Raw genomic sequence first — 15,028 nt, 5'->3', positions numbered from 1 at the left:
AGATCAGAAGAATAAAAATAGAGATAAAATTAAAGAGAGTAGAGATGAAAAAGATTATTAATTTTGTTACTCTTCTTTGGCATAAGTAATTAATTAGCCTGAAAACCAATATCTAAAAAATACTGTGGAAACAACTTAGAATTACAGCTTCTGTTGCCAAGTTGGCCTAGGAGATTTCAAAACATAGTTCATTAAATCTTGAATCTATTTTTATATAAACACAGTACACTTATATCCTGTCACATTGTGCATATAATTCAGGAACGCAGATCCTTTGCTATTCACTGACTGTTGGTGTGTGTTGCTCTAATGTTGTATATTATGAAAACTGTAACTGACTGAAATAACTGGCCATCTATTTCTCCTACCAAGGAAGGAGAGGAATCCTATCCTTCAACTTTTTGTTTGTTTGTTTGATTTTAAAGTCATCAGACTAACCTGTTTCCAAATGAAAGTAAGATCTGAATGTAAGTATTACCAATTTGTTGCTCTGCTTCTGCACTCCTGGCATTGTGAAGACAGTAAATGTGAAATTGCTCTTTTTATCTGTATTTGGCACAATAGTCACTTTGCCAATTCATGTCTGTCTGTATGTGTGCACATTTGAGTATGGCTTTTGCTCCTGAGGCTGTTTTTGTAGATCACAGTGCTCCAGCAGCATCCAGGAGAAGATAACCATGTGAAATTTGGATCTGCAACTTGTAAACCTGTGGTGCTAACCTATTTGTAGAGCTTATACTTACAAGACCTTCTAAATGGCCATGAAATGTGTTGCTATTGCTGGGAAATTTGTTGAGCTACCCAGGTTTATGGAAGGCCAGAGTGTTAAGGCTGCAAATTATTGACAAATAAAAGTATTTCTACCAGAGGGAGCAATGGTAGTGTTGAATGAGAAGTAGGGAAGGGCAAGAGACAGTTAAGCATTGTTCTGAAAGTGATTTGCTTAAAACTGTGTTTAAAAAAGATGAAAAAGAAAATGTTTTGAGAGAAGTGAAGGGCAGATGTGAACTTAAGTATCTCCTCAAATGTTAGTGATGGAGAAGGATAATGATGTAAGAAATGGGAGTGTGTACATGTCTGGTATTTTGCAGTTGTACTGTTGTGTTTGACAGAAGTGCATGTGCACATGCTAAACTGTAGCTTTCTCAATGTATAAGGGGAAGGCTTCTCCTTTTCTCTTGTCAGTAACAGCAATATTACATCTCAAGCCTCTCATCTTCCTCAGTAAAAACAAGGTGTGTCCATACTTTCCTTTAAATACTCAGTTACTTTTTCCTACTAATACAATAATACTAACTTCTGGCTCTTACTGCTTTAAACACTGAAGAACTCAGTCCTCAACAGGGTCTTCTTGCTTTTGTTCTACTTTTAATATGATTTATTTTGTTGTTTACCATAGGTAGTTTTAACATGTCATTAATTATGGTACTCTGACTTTGACTTACCCTTAAGGAAGTAAATCATGTTGCTGTTTCTCTAAAAATTGCCAAATGTGAAAACATTTAATCTTTACCTCATGCCTTCATATAATATAATGATTTAAGAATGTTAATGATAACCTTATTTTCAGACATACATTTCACGTATTTTATCTGTATGCATTTATCTTAAATAATTGTTTTTAATAGTTGTTACTTGGGGTTTTCTCAGTTAAAAATTACCATTCACTTGAACCCACACCTTGCCTTTGAAAGACAGTAAAATTTTAAATAGCATAAGCTTTACTAATGTAAAGTACTCCACAAAACTTGCTAATCACATGATCTTAATAAATTCATTTTATACAATTACCAGTCAGGCTTTTGAGATTGCTTTTGTGAATTTTTTTATCACTTATATTTTTCACTCAGGAGAATTAGCTCATGTATTTCTTAGCTCTGTATTATTACATCTAGAAAATATTGTTTATTCTATGACAAAAGCTGGTGCTATACAAGATTTTAAAAATCATCTCATGTCTCCTGTAAATGCTTCAGTGTATCAAACCTTATATTGGTATTAGTACATAGTATTGAGTTATGGTAGTACTTTGGGGTGTTTCCATCAAGCAGACATTTCAGATTTTGTGGTTAGGTACCCACAACAACAGCAGCAACAACTGTTAGTAGCTATTGAAAAAAAAAAATCACTCCTTTGCAAGGAAACTGGTTTGGTTTTGTCCATGAACACTGAGGTATCTGCATCTTATATGACACAGATTTCAGACAGAAGTTACATCTAGCATATAACTGTACTGCTTATTTATGACTAACAAGCAGTAAGGGTTGAGCTAAAGTTTTCTCTCTTTGTGGGGAATGTCCTTTAAGAAAATAAAATGGGACAAAACAGATCAAAGAAACGTTCATTTTTATCCAGTTGGCAAAATATTATTGGCATCAGTAATCATATTGCATAAGTGAGGGACTTTGCACTCTGGCCCTGTGCTTCCGTTCCAACACCAAACTACAATTTTTTGGGGGAAAAAAATGGAGCTTGTTCTTTAAGCCAGAATTGCCACCAGCTCTTCTTCATTTTTTCTACATTTCCCTCGTCTTGTTTTTATGTTTATTTTTCAAACAGTGACCCATGGATTTCTGAAATGAAGTCTGCTCCTCGGGAGCCTTTCCAGTTGCTTTGTATATTGGTGCTCTTTCTGTGTCCCTTTGCACATGTTTGCCCCCAGGATCCCTGGGGTTTTCACTCCTCTTGTGAGAGAGCTGGGAAGTGTGTCCTAATTACACCAACTCCATTAGAAATCGGATTTCCAGTTCCAACACCTCCAGAAGCCTGCCAGGAAACAGGGATGAATACAACTGGATCCTGTGAATCCTATTCTGTAGAATCCTAAACAAAGAAGCTGGGACATAATTAATGAATCAACACTGATTCATGATTCTGACAAATTCCTTTCCTTAGAAAATTTTCAGCCACTTCTAGACTTTGCTTTGTGTATTGGATTGGTTTCATAAGCATTGCTGAGACTCATCACATCTGTGAGTACTCAAGGTGATTTGCAAAGGATTAAAACTTGAGGAAAGTTTGTAAATTAAAAAATATATAAACTACTGTTAGAAAGGAGTGCAAGCCATCAGTTTTTTCAGTGCTAAATATAAGGTTGATTGTTCTAATCCTTGATATTATGACGGTGGTAAGAGTGCAGATAAATTATTTTTTCTCCCTCATCCTTGCTTAAATACAACCCAAAGCATAGCCTTATTTAAATTCCAAGCATTCTGTTTGGAGCTAGCTTTTCCTTTTTTTTTTTTCCAGAAAGTCTTCTTTTCTCAAAATATGCTTTGTAAATAATTAGTTTTAAATGTATGCTGAGCTTTGAAGGACCCTCAAAGCATTGGAAACGCAGATTTGAACAATATTTGAAAACTAAAGTCCTATAAATCAAGCTTAGTTTAGTCGTCATCTTTGGGATTTCACTGAGTAGGAGATATTCTTCACCTATAAATGTTTTTGCCTTCATTAAGTTACTATAAATGTAAGAAATTTTCAGATAGCCATTTTAACACTGCCCTCACTACAGTTTGGATTATAAAGGTTTTTGGGAGGTTTTTCCACCCCAAGAGATCTTGTAATTATTAATTACCAATAAATTACTAATTTGTTGTGGAATATTCCATTGGCAATTTTAATGTGGTTTCGTAGTCTGATAAACCTCTAAAATACATGTGAGAATGAACAATTTCACATTTCAAATTTCTATTTAAAAATTCCTGCAGCAAATAAGTTTGAAGAAACTTTTAATGTGGCTGTTTTTAATCTATCAATGAATAACAACAACTCTGCAAATAGATGCTTATTTGCTGTCATATGTGATAAAATTCATAAACAGTAACAGTAGTAAATTATTCACCTAAGTAGCAAAATTCCAGGATAATCAGCTGCACAGTCATAGACTAGGATTACTGGGTTTTTTGTGGAAAAGAGAAGATAAAGTCACTTCTTCTGAGGAAGAAGTGTCTTGATTTCCCTTCAAGGTATCTCCTAGTTCTCAGTTTCTTGATGCAAGGAAGGGAAAGGGCAAAGAGCTTGAAAATAAAAGGCTGAAAAAGAGCAGATGACTCCTGAGATGAGAGTACAGATCCATAGACATGAGCAAAGTAACTTTTTTCCATGAAGATAAACTGCAAGTCAAAGGTCAGACAATTCTGTTAAAGACAATTGTTGGGGAATACAAAATCCCCCAAATTAGTTTATTTAAATAAAAGATGAATGACTGAAATCTTGAGAAAGATGTTGAGAACTCAATAGAGTGCCAAGCAAAGTTTTGATGTTTGATCAACTAAGCTGATGAAATATTGAATATCCTAGGCTGCATCTGAAATTTGTGAGGATGATGTATTTTGAAATGTCACAAATAGTCCCTCATTTTTTGTTTCTTCAGCCCAAGGGGTGTATTGAAGTACACTGTGCTCACATCCCTACCCACACCACCTTCTTATTCCTCTGATGACAGCCAGGATGTGATTTGCTCTGAGCCCGGCATGAGTACACTTTATAGCTTTGTGTATATAAGCTGGTGCTGGAACCATAGGGAATAATCTTACTATTGAAGATTTTGTAGTGTTTAATAGAGAAACTGTTGAAAATCTGAATGTGGAAAGCAATCAAGATGAAAGTTACCATGAGACAACAAAGTTCATGATTCAAAGGAAAGAAAGAGATGAAAGAAGCAGAATAATAACACAGGACTTCAAAAAAGCAAACTTCAACAAACTCAAGGAATTGGTACATGAGGTCCTGGGGAAGGAATTGAAAGGCAAAGAAAAATTCAAGAGAGCTGAGAGTTTCTAAGAAGAGCTCTCTTTCTAAGAGAGTTTCTAAGGCTCTGTTTTAAGTACAACAACAGTCTATCCACATGCAAAGGAAAGAAAACTCAGAGACCACTGTGGCTGCATTAGGGGCTCATCAATTACCTGAAAAAAATCAAAAAAGAATACTGGAAAAAAAAGTAGAAACAAGACGGCTGCATTATCAAGAACAAATATAAAAGAACAGCACAGCAGCTTAGGAACAAAACTGGACAGACAAAAAGTTTTTGTCAGCAAGGGAAAGGCAAAACAATAAAAATAGTTTTTAAAATATTTTTCTGTTATACAGCAAGAGCTCTCTGCTTACCAGAAGAGGTGAGTAAGTGCAGATGGTGCAAAAACCTGGAGTGCTTGCTGTTCCACTGTCTCTGCTCTAAACAATGTATGTCGTGATCAGAGTTAACCAGGAATGCAGGTCAGAGGCTATCAAGCTAATTAGATGTATCATAACATTAACTTCTGATTGCATCTGTACTATAATAATAATAATGGGGAAAATTGAAATTATCTTGGAATTACTGTATTTTTGATTGAGGAAGAATGAGTGAGTTCTCAGAGAACCAGAAAATAATACTACTTTTAAAAAGTGGGCAAGAGCACAGGAATGAGTGGAAAGGTGAGGCAAAGAGAATGACACAGAATCAGCCAAACTTTGACACTAGAAGAGTTACTGAAAAAGCTGACTAAAAATCTCTAAGTGTAGACACTAATTTAAAAGGCTGACGTGCTTTTGTCCTGTAAGTAATTTTTAAATAACCTAATGGTCGAGGTAACTGTCCCAAGAGATGAAAACAGCATGTTGTACATTGAAGTCAAATGCCTTTGACAACAGATCCTCCTGGCCTGATTATATATTTGGTTGCTCAGACTCAGATGATGGGCCTCTAAGGTGAATACGCAACTGGTTAATAAATCATTTCAAAGGGTAATTACCATGCTTGTTACATTGTGAAAGTGAATGGTGTGGAGTTAGGACTACCCAGATGTTACGAGTGAAAAGCAGGTGCAGATCCCTCAGGGACAAGGCACAAAGTAAGTGAAAGCTTTGGCTTTATCAAAAGTGTAATATTCCTACAGTGGGAATCCTGGACCACCAATCAAATGAGGACCCAGTGCAGTGGAGCCTTGCTCAGGAGTGAGGCTTCAGGGAAAGTGCTGTGGGGGTGAGTAATGAAAGCTGTGCTAATTCACATTTCATAAGTATGCAGTGTCCTGTTTTGCTCATTAGCTGCCCCATGTAATGTAGGTGCTGCTGTCTGAATTCCAAGATCTGCAGATGGCCTTCACCTTGGCACCTGTGCAGATGGGGGGAAGCAAACTGTTCTGGCTTACAGCACTGAGGTAAAACATACTCAGTTCTCAGCACACTCGGGTGGGAAGAAGGGAACTATCACAGTTACAGTAACAACAAGATAAGACCTGCCGGGGACTCTGCGTACTCCGATGAGGGAGGCAAACTATCCAGGGTTACCATAAGGCAGTGTTCTCCCAGCCTACACTGTATGGAATGTGTGGGAATGTCTGAATTTTACTGTTGAAATCCAAGGTGGGATAGAACGCACACCTACACAACATACAAGCACAGAATGCACAATAGTCATGATAACAGTTCAAATTTCAGCTTCAAGCCTTATGCTTTTGAAGGATAAATATTAAATGAAAAATAACTACAGAGCTTTAGTAAAAATCTCTGGGGATCGTAACAGATCACAAGCTGAATATGAATCCATGTGTACAGTTTGCAAAAAGAAAAAGGTGCAGGGAGAAGATCTGAGGTGTACTACACAAGAGCTACACATGACAGAAGGTAATTATTTTGCTCTGTTTGGCAATAGAGAAGTATCAGCAGGAATACTTTACCATTTAGGCACTGCAGCTAGGATACATACCAGCCAAAACAAAGGAGAGTAAAGGACCCCAATAAGTATATGTTTAGAAACATAAACTGAGAAAGACTGAAAGAATTGGATTTTCATAGAAAAGACTGGATTGAGCAGACCTGTGAATGTGAAATGTTGCTGTAAAAAGTTGTAGTAGCTGCAGAGCAAGGGGTTTTTTCATGTTCTGTGAAGTTTTAGGCACTTGATTTTTAAACAAGGCTGATTTTTTTTTTCAGTTTTTACATTGGAAAGTTTCATGTGAAGCACTGGAAGAGATTACTCATCTGTAACACAACTGTAGGATCCACTTTCCTGTGAATTTTTAAGAAAAAATGAGATAAAACTCTATCATAAGTGCACAGGCCCCCATGTTCCTTTGAAGAGAGAGGGACTCAGTAGGGACCTTCAGTAAACTAAATTGGACACTGATTCAAATACTTACCTGCAATCAAGGAATGATACTGGTTTGATTATTAATTTAATTATATTCCAGTCGCTTCAATTCTCAGGGGGTTATTTGCATTCTTCCACTGATACATACCAAAAATGTAGGTAATGCAGGGGGATGAGTTGCTAGAACTGATGTCAAAGATATTGTAGAGGGATGCTGAATTTCCATTCTATGCATATGCTAATGCAGTGGAAAAGTGACTTGAGGCTAAAAGCAGCAGCAGAGGGATTAGAGCCCAAGCCTGCCATGCACGTCCCTGTGCTGGGTGAGTCGTCTTAGCTGCCAGGAACTGAGTCACCATCCCGGGAGTACATGTGGTACTCAGGGACATGGTTTAGTGGTGGACTTGGGTTAAGGGCTGGACTCGATGGTCTTACAGGTTTTCTCCAACCTGAATGATTCCCTGATTCTATCGCTGCCTCAGCTGAGCTTCTCTTCCCTTGTGTAGCAGCTTTCTGGATGTGAAGTCTCAATATAACCAGGAGATGGCACAAGAGGCCCTCTGCAGCGTTTTAGATGTTGGTGCCGTACCGGGGGCAAAGAGAGCGTGGAGAACGATCGGCCGTCCAGATGTGTGCCCAAAACCTGCCCATTAGAAACAGGCAAACACAAAATGGCAGGAGTTTTAATATTCCGTTTGTAAAACGAAGATGTATTTGCATTCAGCGTTCAGCTGCTCCCTTTAATCTTTTAGAGAACACTCACACACATCGTCATGGTCTTAAATCCTATTTACCTTCTATCCGTGTGTAATACACTCATTTCTGTAAAACCTGGCAAAAGAATTACACTGCACTATTTGAAGGAAACGTAGACGTCATATTGCAGGTTACAGGGGCAGTGTTAAGCATCTTAACCTAACTGCATTCCTGTCCTCACCCACGAAGACCAGCTTTTCCCTTAACAGTAAACTAAGGGAATGTCAGGACATGTCTGTACTCCCTGTTTGGTACAAGTGAAGGCAGACGTGTAGTGTTATTTATGCCCTGTTGCTACAGTTATATATCCTGCCAACGTTATTCTCTTCTTCAGGCAATAGTAACATTTGCAGGATACTTGATGGAAGTGACTGGAATAAAGAAAATAGGAAGAAGCAGTGTATAGTGAGGAATACAGATGAATGGGAGAAATAACTAGAAATGTGAAATGAAGAAGAGCTTTGAAGTCAGAAAAAAAAAAGAAGATAAAGATTGTTTCCATTTAATTTGAACAGACTGTTTTTGGAGGAATACAAAGACCTGATTTATTTTAGGTGTAAGTTAGGGGAAGGAAGAGTCAGTAAAACATTTTCACTGCTGAGATCAATGCATTTCAAAGCAGCATTGTATGGCATAGACCAGGATGGGCACAGAGCAGTGATAGATGTCCCAGGGCTGCCAGCTGTGACAGCTCATTCTCCTGCTGACTGACTCATCATGTTCAAATGCTAACTCTAAAATCAAGGGGGAAAATTATTCATTCTTTAATAGCTGAAAGTGAAAAGTTACTTTCAAGAATAATAAATGCTTTGGTCAGTATAATTTCTTTCATTTCTTTCTAAATTTCTTTAGAAAGTATTTGTGGGAATTATGAATATAACAAAATTTCTGATTTAATGCATTCTTACTTTTATATGTTGCTAAATGTAACTTTAGAAGTAATCATCATGAAAAAATATCTTTCAGCAAAGACTAACAAAGAAAAAAGCCTTGATGTAAAATGCAAAGGTGGCCTCTCTGTCAGGTTTTGGGAAAATTGCAAGGTATCTAAGTGTGTCTAATTGTTTTTAAAGTCTAATTTCTAGTCTAAGCAGAATTAAACCAACTACAGACTTCGGAGCAGTTTCATTTGAGCAGCATCTGTAGAGATCTCCCTCTGGCAGTATGATAGCAATGAGTGCTGAAGTAGGATTTACATTCCTGAAACTTGGATGGTTTGCCAACTATAATAGTTTGTCTAATAATAAATAAATAAACAAGAGACTCTGTACCTTGCTTCTGTAACAACAGCAGTACGTGTTTTACATGTCCTGCTTCATACTGAATTTGACTTTTTTTTAATAAGCTTAAATTTGGGTAAGAAGCCATTCAAGCAAGTAAATGTGTTTCTTTCTTAATATTTGCAGCATGTCTCTGAAGAATATATATATTTTTAAAACATTTCACTGATTCTGTTTAGCTGCTGTTGGCAGCCTTGTGTTAAGGAGCCATGGGAGCTCTTGGCATTTTGAGTACTGTGTTGATTTAGATCAATTCCAACCATGATGAGATATTTAATTTTCATCTGTGCATTGTCACTATGTTTATACCAGGCCCTCCTGGTATTTCTGCACATATGGTCTTTAAATGCCTCATGGAAAAGTAGCTCTTATTCTGTCAAAGATGAAAGATAGTAATTGATAATTAAGAGATTGGTTGGAGGCCATTTATAATGTTTTAAGTCCTAAATAGTGATTACTCAGAATGGTTGGATAAACACACCAGGGCAAAGACCATGTAAACTGCATAGCAGATGCCAGCAGCCCTGGCTTCCCTGGACAGACCTTCATGGGAAATCTGCATGGCCACAGGTGAATACATATCCCCTGTGTGGCATAAACTGCCTGGTTTTTACTCTTTGAGTTGCATCACCACCTGCCTACTCCTAAAAACCACAGATTCCCTCTGTTCTAGTGTCACAGGACCCTCCAGTGCTATGGGAAAGGGTCACCTGCTGGTACAAAATGACAGTCCCATCCTTTGGTCTTGTGTACCCACTGCAGCAAGGCCAAGTGGTGGCAGATCTCTCTGGTACCTGTGGGGAGCCCAAGGTAGTTGGCAACCCTCAGCTGCTGTCTCTTCAGTTCCTCCATAGCTCCAATAGGGAGGGGATATCTCAGCACAATCCTGCACCTCTGCAGGGCTCTGAGCTGGCTTACTAGGGCAGCACTGAGCTTTGGGCTGGAAGATGTGGAGCCACAATTAATTCTCAAAGGCTGAGATATTATCCCAAAATATTTCTAGTATTAACTGGCTAGCAGGCAGCCAAGTAGGACTAGGTAGTTCTGCTGAACCTCCTCAACTTGAGACCAGTTTTGTGTGTGTAGATTTCTGCAAAGCTGAAGGGGAAGGTGCTGCCTCCCCAGAGAAGGCAGCTGTGTATTCTGCAAACATCTGCATACAGTATTGCCATTATCTATGGTAAATGGATCTCCAGACTCCTGCTAGTGGTAATCACGTTGGTATGTCTGAGCTCTTTGTCTCTGTCCCCCTGTAGTAGCAGAGTAAAAGCTGCTGTCTGTCCCTGCTCTACTCTGACAAATTTCACTAGCATGAGCAGGTTTTCATCCTGTTGGTAATATCACTTGATTTTAAGCGTGGTATTTCTGAATCACAGTTTAGCAGGAGATTTTCAAACAAGCATTTAATGAATAATAGATAGAAACAGAAAGAAGGCAGCTTAAGAATTTAGATAAAATTAAACTAGCAGCTGTTAAGTATTGTAGCATTACATTCAGAAGTCATCTGCTACCTATCCAGGAGACTTATAAATTTTATGTGTAATGGAAATGAGATTTGGTTTAACCTTGTCAGACCATGATCAATTTGTGTCTCTGGGAGCTCAGCATTTGACGCCATCTTTCTGCAGTGCCATTTGCTTCAATACAATGCAATTAATAAACCAGCAGTGCATAGAGATGTAATTTGCAGCTCAGATGGTAAAAAGTCAGTAAAGGCAGATATATCAGTGGATGATAAAACTCGAGATTTTCTATTTTTAGAGCTCCATCATAGGTCACATGTTCTTTTTGTCCTATCCAACAGCTTGCCAAGTGTCTTTATTTGTTGACATAAAGCTGGGAAAAGTATTGTCATAGACATTATTTGTTGACATAAAGCTGGAAAAAGTAATGTCATAGACATAGACTCTTTTATATTTAAAAAAAATTGTATAGAGATATATAAGTATGTATGTTATATATAAGGATGTAAGTAGGATATAAGTATATCACTTATGCATAATATTCTGTAAGGACTAAGATTGGAAATAATTCTGGGCACATGGGACAAATTTATCTCATGGGGATGGGATTTTACCCCATCTATGGTGCAGAATGCTGTTATAGTGATCAGAAATTTTTAAGAAGGAAGCTTGCAGAAAAGTTACACTTTCTTTTTCTGACATTCATGAGAATTAGTCCTTGAGAATGGCATTTTGCCTGACTGAGGCTTGGCAGGATTCTGCAAGCAGGCAGTGGCACTGATATTCCCAGTTCTGACTGGAGAGGTTGCTGCCAGGCCACATGTTAAATGCAGCTGACTCAAGGGACTTGTCCTTTAGTAATTCAGTGAATAGAGCAGATTCCTGCCTCCTCTCCATCTCCTGCCTGCTTGGTCTGCTCTGTGAAATATGTTGCCAACCGGACTGTCTAATGCCCAGAAGTTCCAGTATTTTAAAATATATCTTTAGGTTTGTGGTGGGGGAAGTTTTCACATTTACCTAAAGAAAAGAATAGTTAAAAACCTGAAATATTCGACATAGGGTGGGGGAAGGGTGGGGGTGTGTGTTATAAAACAGAGGAAATTTAAAAGCAATCTTGCACAGTTTGGTCTAGTAAACTTTCTGAACTTTCCATTGTTAATCAGAAAATTGGGAAGGATAAATGGGTGAGAATTCAAGTAATTAGATATCAAACGATTTCATGTGGTAAAAAGGCCCCACATATATATGTAGGGGGGTGTGTGGGTGTGTGTCCCACAGGCTTTGTCCATGCTAGAGCTGTTTGTGGACTTCTTCAAATAGATGACATGTATGGGAGGCATTAATGCTTGAATGTTTATTTACACATTTTTACACCTTCTTCCTCCAGGAAGCTTGTTTAGTGGGCTCAGGCTGCAATGTCAATCCCTACCTACACAGGCCAGAAACAAAGGGCTCCAGGAGGGCTCTGGTCATGTATAGTTGTGGTTCTAAATTGGTTATTAGACACCTTTAAATAAAGGTGACAATCGTGTTTGTACTCTTGTTTGGTTAGAGACAAACTCTTGAACAGTGTCATCACTGGTAAAGCAGAGTAGGACTCAGACTATGCCATGAGAATGGACAATCAAGGAGAGACAGAGCCTAAGAAGGGTTCGCAAGTCAAACTTGAATATGGTTCAATTAAACAATTTTCTGGTGAGCAAAAAACTGTAGGATTTCCTGATAAATGGGTATAGCAACTGTATTTGGCATGGACAAGAGGTTGAAATGTTTGGTTCAGGAAAAGATTGACAAAGAGAATTATAATAAAACCTTTTACTGGATTAATATAAAGAAAAAATATATATCTTTATACGATTAAAATTGAATACGTTGGAAGATTTAGACATTAAGTAGGAGGGTTTCAGTCTTCAAACTCTGCCTCACTGACAGTATAAGCAATAGGTAGAACCATGGTTACAGTAACTGTTATCACAGAGAAAGCGAATGCTGAGAAATGTAGCCAGAGTGGCAGAGTAACAGGTTGGCCAAGTCACAGGGTAGACGGCAGAGCACTGGCTTTGTGTGCAGGTGGTGGGTGCGCATAAAGCAGCAGGAACAAGGACAGATAAATAAGACATGCAGTCATGATTTCTGGAGGCAGACTGATACCAAGCAGGGGTGTGATAGGAGTTATCAATTCAGTGGAAGTCCCACTTTGTTCTCGCACAGGAGGGGAGGGTGAAAAGCGGAGGGAATTCATGGTTACCCTGCAGTGAAAAACTGCCCACAAAGCACCAAGAGCCTTTTGTCAGTATGCTACAGAGGCTTTACTACAGCAGCCAAGTGTTCCTGTTGCACACAAAACCCAAAGATGAACAGGAACGTTTCTGAAAGACACACATAAGGTAGTAAGAAGAAAGAGAGGGATAGTAAGATAGCAGAGAAATCTGGATGACCTGCATAGCTGCAAGAGGTCTGGGAGGGAAGATATGACATGAATTCTGTAACCTCAGCAGAACTCTCAGCAGAATGTTAAGTCTAAGGCAATAATAGAAACCTCTAGAAGCCTATTGAGTCGTGGAATCCAATGACCTTGACATTCACCTTTTTGTGTTTCACAGCCTTCTTCTCCAAACGCCTCAGCCTGTGCCTGGTGCTTATAACCTGATGCTGCAGTCCCGGAGAACCCAGTGAGTGAGTTTCTCTGCTTGCCTGCCTGAGGCTGTCTCGGGACCTCAGTGCTCAGCCCAGAGAGGAGCAGCTTGAGAAAAAAAAGCTTTGAACAGTGGACCTGGTGCTTGAAAACGAGTGGAAAAGCGAACTCCAGTGGAAGGAAGAGCGGAAGCAGCAGCCTCCCCTCTCCCTCCAGCGGCCGGGCATGTTACGCTCCCCCGGGGGTACATTCCCCAGCGCCGTTTGAGGCTGCTCAACTCCATAAATGCCATTTGCATGGGGATAGGATGTAACAAGAGCTGTAAATCACTGACGGCGGAGCGAACTCCTCAGGGGCAGACACGGCGGAGCCAAGCCTCCGCGAGCTAGGGCAATGTGTGAACGATATCTTTTGTTGGGGGGGAGGACTGATAGCAATTAGATGATACTTATCTGACCCTTTGATGTGTACTTACAAAAACAACGTTTTCCTCCGGGAGTTGCGGTATAAAGGAGAGGCCCGTGCTCCCCGACACCCTCCTTCCCGGCATCTCCGAAGCAAGGCAGGATGACTAAGGCCCCTTTCTCCGTGGAGTGGTTGTCCCAGAGCAGCCAAGCTCTCAAGAGCCCCACGGAGGGCTCTCCACACCGAGCATCGTCCGCAGGCTACCGGCTCGGCTCCGGCCCCAGCCTCGGCCGGAGCGAGCGGGGCCAGGAGCAGCCCGCGGGCCCGCGGGACGGGAGAGGCGGTAGGAGCAGGGAGCGCTCGGCGGCCACTCCCGCCGCAGGTACCCGCGGCCCCGGGACATCCTGGGGCTCCCGGGAGGGGGGCGGGGGGCCTGGGACACCCCCGGGCCAGGGAAGGCACCACTGCGCGGGGGCTGCTCGGGGGCGGAGGAGGCGGGCGGCTCCCCACGCTGTGCCCGAGCCTGGCTGACCCTTTCCTCCTTGTCCCTGTCCCCAGGAGCAGGCGGCAGGCCGTCGGGAGCGGGGCAGCCCGTGCAGGAGGAGGGTCTCGAGTGCCCGGGCCCCGAGGAGCCCTGCGGGCGCGGCGGGCGGCGGCTGCGCACGGCGTTCAGCGCGGAGCAGATCAGCACCCTGGAGAGCTCCTTCCAGCGGCAGCAGTACCTGGGCGCCGCCGAGCGCCGGCAGCTGGCGGGCCGGATGCGCCTCTCCGAGGTGCAGGTGAGCTCCGCGGGCTCGGGGAATGGCGGCAGCGCAGCTCCAAATAACGAGATAAACAAACCTGGCTGGTGTTGTAACCTCGTCTTTTCTCCTTCCCCTGTACCCTTCTCCCAGATCAAGACCTGGTTTCAGAACCGCCGGATGAAGCTCAAGCGGCAGCTGCAGGAGTTGAGGACGGAGCCGTTCTGCAGCCCCGCTCTCCCTTACGCACCTCAGAGCGCTGTGGTGCCCTTGCCGCTCACATACGTGGCCCGGCCACCACCTCTGCCCCGGCAAGGGGCTGCCTCCGAGGGCTTCCCTTTGGCGGCCCTGCCGGCACCCGCTCTGGACCTCAGCAGCGCCTGCAGAGCACAGCCAGTTGGCTTTTGGGCAGCACCGTGCTTTGTGGGGTACAGGGACCCCAGAGCTTTCTTGCTGGGTGTCTGACCCTCTGATATGGACTCTGCCAAGAGGATTTGCACTACTGATAGATATCTGGGCTGCCCTTGTCTGTAACTGCCTGGTGGAGTTATGATGCAGCACCGAACTGAACATGTTGTACAAAGACATGTTGGACAATCTGAATCATGGACTTCAGGCCCTTGCATTTATAGGCAACTGTAAAATATAAACGGGGTGGGACAAACAATAATATA

General features: G+C 41.3%; 1 pseudogene across 1 annotated transcript; it reads left to right on the top strand.

The window, feature by feature from the left end:
• The first annotated feature begins 13,672 nt into the window (after positions 1 to 13,672).
• On the top strand, positions 13,673 to 14,819 carry LOC309575414 (annotated as a pseudogene). The gene is made up of 2 exons: positions 13,673 to 14,393; positions 14,508 to 14,819. The product of its transcript is annotated as an uncharacterized misc_RNA (transcript).
• Positions 14,820 to 15,028: the final 209 nt, after the last annotated feature.

The sequence above is a fragment of the Coloeus monedula genome (genome assembly GCF_965178545.1).
Source record: "Coloeus monedula genome assembly, chromosome: 8".
Taxonomy (NCBI): domain Eukaryota; kingdom Metazoa; phylum Chordata; class Aves; order Passeriformes; family Corvidae; genus Coloeus; species Coloeus monedula.
This window is presented reverse-complemented; position numbering and strand designations above follow the sequence as displayed.